Below are 6839 nucleotides of genomic sequence, written 5' to 3'. Positions count from 1 at the left end.
TTTTAATACTGTTAGGAAGACCTGGCTAAAGGAAGCAATTTTTTCATAGTGTGTAGAAGCCAAAGGCAATTATTACTTCCTTCCTAATACCGACTGAACGGCATAGAAACAGTCCCCTGAGAAATCACACGCAGGTACGAGACGTGGGCTGAAAACGCCGGCCCCACAGACACGTCCTCACAGGGACACGGAGCACCAACTGCCAACAGAAGTGACGCAGGCCTTGCTGCAGTTTAGATTTTTATTTCAAAACTGACAGAAACTGATTATAAGAGATGACAAAGAATATATTATCCTTGCTCTGGTTACCCCCCCTGTAGAGCGGGAGGCGTGTTTAAAGACCGAGTAAGGGGAGGGAGCTCTGACACGAGGCTTTGGGAGCCTGCCTCGCTCACAGCAGGTTTTCCGGACTGCTTTCGGGCTCCGTTCCCAAACAGCTCCGCAGCCTGCGACGGCGCTTCGGGCGTTGCAAGACGGGTTTTGTCCGGCGGAGGGGGCAGCAGCGGGGCCGGGAAAGGCCTCTGACAGACCTTTCCGCGGCGGAGGGGGCCGCGGGCGCGACGGCGCCGGACGGCGCCAGGGGGCAGCCTGCGCCCCGCACTCAGCCGCGGCCTCGGCTCGGCTCGGCTCGGCTCGGCTCGGCTCGGCTCGGCTCGGCTCGGCTCGGCTCGGCTCGGCGCGGCGCGGCTCGGGGCGGCTCGGCTCGGCTCGGCTCCCCTCGGCTCCCCTCGGCTCCCCTCGGCGCGGCTCGGGCGCGGCACTTCCCCTGGCGTTGGGTGTATTTTGGCACTGAGGGAAAGGGCGGTGCGGCGGTAGGAGCGGTGGGTCGGTATGAGCCCCCGCCTGCGTTGGAAAGGAATTGCTGTAATTTGTAACTCCTTCGCGACCTGTAACGTCCCGGCGTTTCCAGGCTGGGCCAGTGCGTGAGCAGAAGTTGTTAGTTGTGCCGCCTGATCTAGTGACTCTGAGGTAGGAGCAAACTGGGGAGAAAAAACAAGTAACAAGATGATGCTGATCACAAGATTTGTTCTTATTTGTGGGGTTAACGGCTCCCTGGGTATGCTCTGCCTGAGGTCAGTCAGGGTTGACTGAGGTGGGTCTTTGGCTGAGGTTGGTCGCCGTATCCAAAACCCCCCAAACTCCTTTTTGTTTAAGAAGAGAGGCCAATCTCCAGCCCCCCCAGAGACAAAGGGCTTCATGAAAAATGCTTCTATGAAAATACCTGTTTCAAACCTTTAAACCTGCCCATGGTTTTGCAGACAAAACTGCCGTCAAGGCACATCATGGCACGGGGACAGGTGTCATTAACTGCCAGCGAGCTGCTTGTGGGTCTCACTTCAGGAAAAATGCAAATCTTTAATCCTACCATTTTTCTCAAAACAATAGAGAGTTGTGGGTACGGCTCTGTTACTGTGCTGTCTGCAGTGACAGCACCTCTGCGAGCAAACAGCTGCGTCCCTCTGGTGCTTACAGGTGAGGAGATGAACACTGCCGCTCTAAGGCTGCGATAGAAAATTAGGTGTAATGCTAAAGCCGAAAGGAAAACTAGCTACTCCCTAGTGTTTGGCATTACATCCAAATGTGTAATGCCAGATATATTAACGCCAGATTACATAGAAGTGTCAAAGCAAAAAACCCCACAAAAGCCTCTAAAAGCACTAATACTTATTTGCTGACACAGTTTTGCCTCTGAACTGTTATCCTATGTCTGTGTGACTGTAATTTATATATCTAAGAGAGAATTTCACTAAATAAGCAGAAGAAAGTAAATAAAATCCTTTCAGATGAGCAAAAACCTGTTCTAAGAAAAAATTACTACCTTGTAGTAGGGGAGCACTTATTTAGATTCTGGTGTTTGAAGCATTTCTTGCTCTGATCAGCACCAGAGAAAAAAGGCCTCGTTTCTGAACGATGTTCTCCCATGCCCAGGCTTTGCAGGCAGCCAGCGATGCCACGGACACCTGCGGTTTGCAGGATTCCTCTGGTCTGGAGGATGATGGTGCAGGTCAGAGATGGCATGGGTGCCACTTCTGCAGCTCGTGCTGTAGCACAGAATGGAGAGAGGAGGTAAATCTTTCTGTACTGCATGAAAACAGCAGCTGATCAAATCATCCATCTGTGAATTGCTTTAGGAGAAAACTAATAATGTGTCAAGTTTAGTGAAAACAGCAAAGGGAAGTTGGTTTCATTACAATTCAGGAAGGTGTCAAAGGATGACCTTCTATGAAAATGCTTTATGATACCCCTTAGGTGTTTTTTGTCTGATCTTTGCTGTATTGAGTAACACTTTGTAGAGGATACAGCTTTAAAAGTAGATATCAAATGTGCATGCTTTCATGGTTTCTGTAATTGGAAGACTAAAATAAAATCCTGTAAAGTATTCGAAGGTACAATGTTCAACAGGGATAGAGGAGCCTATCCCTTAATATCTTTTGTGAAAATTTAGGTCCAGATTAGGGTTAGGAGCAGAGTGGTAAGATTTGAGGATGAACATACAGGCTGTGGCTTAACATGAATGAAGTGTAATTCTAATGTGGTGTTCTCACAAGATTTTGGTCCTAAATGTTCTACATCTTGGGAGGCTAGGGGGTCCAGGAAAAGGACATACTTCTATTTATACTGGAAAATATCCTTTCCTATTTGGGATCCAACCTAGAACTTAAATCCTAGGAGTGAATTTGGATGCAAAGTCCTTTAACATTTGTTGTGATCTCATGGGTTTCCTAGGTGCCTGTATAATTTATTAGTAGCCATTTAGATTATAACACCTCATACATTTTCCCTGATGTCTAAAAAGCTATATGTCGCAATAGTTTAAATTATTTTCTCTTCCAAGCACAGGTAAAAGATTTTTTTTTCCTGTTGCCTTTCGTCAGCTTCTATAAATAGCTATGTTAACTAGGAGTATGTAAGTAAAGTTTGCGCTTGATACTTATGTTACTTAGGAACTTTTTCTCTTGTGACTTGGAGGTGTTGTATGGAGTTTAAATATTAAGACTTAGCCATAAGATGTTCAGCAAACAAGAAGATGAATTAAAAAAACCCCAGTATCAAAATAATTCAGTATCACCACCAGTATAGGGTGCTGATAAGATGAACAGCATTTTCCTGTGTTCATAACTATAGGGTCTTGGCAAAGAGACTGCACTTCTCTATATTCTACAAGCTAACCCAAAAGCCAGATGGAAAGGCAGGGAGGAGGTCTGTAAACTTGTAGATGACAAAGCTGTCTTGTCACAACCATCATCATAATGTTTTCTAAAAATGAAAGACTGGACGTGGCTAAATAGCATCAAAGCTATACAGTCTCAAGCTGGGATTCTCCTAAGTGCTCACTTGTAGCATTTCAGCCACAGTAGTTACTAGCTGCACACTTAGAAGTCAATGTGATGCTTAGAGCTGAATTCATGGAAGGAAGGCCCAGGTAGCATCTGAAAATATTAATTCTAATCATAGAACCTGGATGTAACACAAAATGGCACTATTAATCTTGGATAAAGTCATAGCTATGTAAGTTGCAGCACTAGCAGGTCTTTTTATTAACAGAGCAAGGAAGAGGTTCCCTCTCACAGACTGCAGGGAAGGATATTTTCTAGTGATCTGTTCCCTCTCTGATGATGGTTTTGGCTAATTCTGATTGGTTTTGCCTATCCAGTTTGAAGATTTTTTTCCAGTTCTCACAGGGATTATTCTGTTTTCCATAGAAGGGAATAGAGCTTTGCTGGATATTTGATTGCTGAGTTTAGATGGAAGATACAGACAGCTATAGCTTAGACAGGTGAAGAAGTCTTCCTGAGAAGGCTTTGAAAAGACCATACTCTGAACAGGGAGTTCCTATGTGTACAAGATGGGAGAATGCCATGCTTATCTTAGTACGTCTGGCAAATATCAGTCTTTTTGCATGGGAAAAAGCAATTGCATAGGTTTTGATAAATTTATTTTGTTTCAGAACTTTGTGCAAGTGGGAGGAATATTCTGACAAATGAGTTTTATGAGAAGTGAACAAAGCATGCCTTAAGTAACACAGTACCTTGTCCACATGCTTTTGTAGGCATCTGGCTGTTGAGTCACAAGGGCCCAGAAAACTATCTCACCTCCTCAAGAACAGCAAACCTTACCTGTCACTTAGAGAATCTGTAAGTAGGTCACCTACTGTAACTCCGTTACACCTACTGTAAGTGCTTGGTAATGAGCCGTTGCATTTTTGGGACAAGTTCTCTGATGGTGGCAGGTTGGCAATGCCCTTCTCTGTATAGTCACCCTGGCTGACTGGTACTGCAAAGCTGGTGAGCTACTGGGATGTAGCACTCGCGGTGCTGTCCCTACATGACACTTTTCCCTCCCATTCCTCATATTTCCATTTTGTTACTGTTGGTCTCTCCAATAGGCCAAGGAAGCAAATACCAGGTACCCCCCATCAGGCTCCCTCTTGGTGAGCTGGAGAGAATCAGGTTACATATGTATGCATTTGGGAAGCTGGGAGGTATACACAGGCTACAGATGCTTCCCAAGAAAGTGCTCTATAATAGACCATTATGAAGTATGTTCCTTCCCAATCTCTTCAGGTGAGTAGCTGGTATACGTCCTGAGGCAAGAGAATTTACAGCTGAACGAATAAATAAAATGTAAAGATCTGCCTATAGCTGGCACTTGTGGGATTCTGGCTTCTTAGTGTGTCTCTGATCCTTTGGACCTGAATATTTCCCTTGTAGCCGTAAAATAGGCTTGGAGTGGGACAAAGAGAGAAATCAAGCAGCCTCTGCTTTTGCTTGCATGTAGTGCTAGTGTTGGCATAATACACTCATTTGCTTAGGGGGAGTCATAGACTTATTGCTAAGTTTAAATTCAGAAAACATACCCAGTTGTGAATCCCTTTTCCTCTCAGTGGAACTGAAAGAACAGCCAAGGACCAACTGAAGTAAAGTTTAATTTGACAAAAATAGGGAAAATATCTATTGTTTATTCATTAGCTTAAACGGTGAATAACAGCACAGCACTAAAAGTGTGAATGATGGAAGTAACCCCATAATTCCCATTTAGAGCCACAAAACCTTGATGTAGGAAGAAAGAATAGTTTGATGTGACACCGATGTAGACAGGTAATTCCAACCAGTTGGTGTGTATTATCTAAAATGCCATTAAGTAATCAGTTTTGAAAGTACTACAGACTTAAATTTTCAAATATCCCTGGATGACTTGAATATAATGCTATGGATCTGAAGTGAAATCTTCCTTTAATGGATACAAATCCAGTGCACAGTATTTGAAGACTTGAAAAAAAAAATTTTCAGGATTTTGACAGACATAATGTGAGTTCTTTTAGGCTTAGAGGTAAGCATGAATAATACAGCTGAATGAATGTCTTCCTTTTACTTTTCTGTTATTTATATATAAAAGATAAATTTTGCAATCATTTTGTGTCTTCAGCCTGTATCTTTGATTTCCTAAATAAGAAGCATAAGCATAATTCCGAAGACCTTTGATGTTTCTTTTGTTTTATATGCAATTAATTGATTGTAAAAACAGGATCTTAATGTCTAAAGAGGGAACCTAAAGATAGAGGTTAACTGAAAAAAATTCCTTTTTAAAAAATGTGAGTTATTTTAGAATGTGAGTTGTTTCAAATGTGAATATCAGTTGAACTGATTCAATAGTGGAGTGATTTTGGATATCTTGGGTTTGCACAATATTACAATATACATCATTCTCCTCATGCTTTGTTATGCACTGCAGACATATCCTTACTGTAAGTCATCTATATAGATTCATCTTTAGACCTGCATATAAGCTCTTTCATTAAAAATATTGTTTTCAATATTAATACAATGCTCTTTTCTTGATCCTCACAGCCCTAAGCAGACAAGCCTTCATTGACAAGTTTTATTAAATCCAGACTCTTCCTATTTTTTAGAACTGTACAACTGAAGAGATGTGTTCTTGTGTGCATTATTTTGAGATTCACTAATTACTTCAGTAAGTTGAAAAACAAGGTCTGGAAATACTGGTGATAATATATGGTAAACATCCATGCATATTGCACAATGATTTTATAATGGAGGGAGACATACAAATGAAGTAGAAAACAAACACACTAAGAATTACCTCCTGGGATTTCTTGAAAGAAAAGGAAATGATAGCCAACAGAGGGTGTTTCAGCCTGTTAATGAGCAGATGTAGCTGGCAATCTTCCATAACTTGCACTTAAATTAAATCATTATATAAGTAAAGCTTAATTTCTGATCATCCTTTGGTGAGTTGGTAGTGAAATATGCACAAAAGAAAGCAGTCCATGCTGCACTATTTATTAAGCTTCTTTAATGGTTATTTATGTGTATGTCAGAAACGTGTGGTGCTAGTGAAAAGAGAATACACGAACAGCTGTAAAGGCAAAGCAGTATTTTAGAAGTTGTGTTATTTGTTCCTGCTCATTACCTTTAGGCATATATTGTTTGGATGCGCATTCTTGAGGACTTGATACGAGAAATTGCAAGTGACACTTTTTGGCAATGCCTTGATATTCTTTTCTGCCTATAAATTTAAAAAAAGGTTCTCTCTTTTGTCACATGTACTTGCCAGAAGTGTTGCTATTTTCTCACAATATAAGTCAAAGAATTGATTTCATTATTTGAGGTCAAATTCTGCTGTATTTTGTTTAATTTATTTTTATATCTGGAGAGCTCAGAAGATCCAGGTATTGTGAAAACATTTGTTTAAGTCTTAATCTTTTTATTTGATCCAAAGTGCTTCATATGAAAGGAGCCCAAGGACTTTTGAGAAGAAAAAAAACCACAATGGACCATTTCAACAGTCAAGTTAAACAAGATCTGATTTTGATGTGA

The sequence above is a fragment of the Ciconia boyciana genome, chromosome 10 (assembly GCF_034638445.1).
Source record: "Ciconia boyciana chromosome 10, ASM3463844v1, whole genome shotgun sequence".
Taxonomy (NCBI): Eukaryota; Metazoa; Chordata; class Aves; order Ciconiiformes; family Ciconiidae; genus Ciconia; species Ciconia boyciana.
This window is presented reverse-complemented; position numbering follows the sequence as displayed.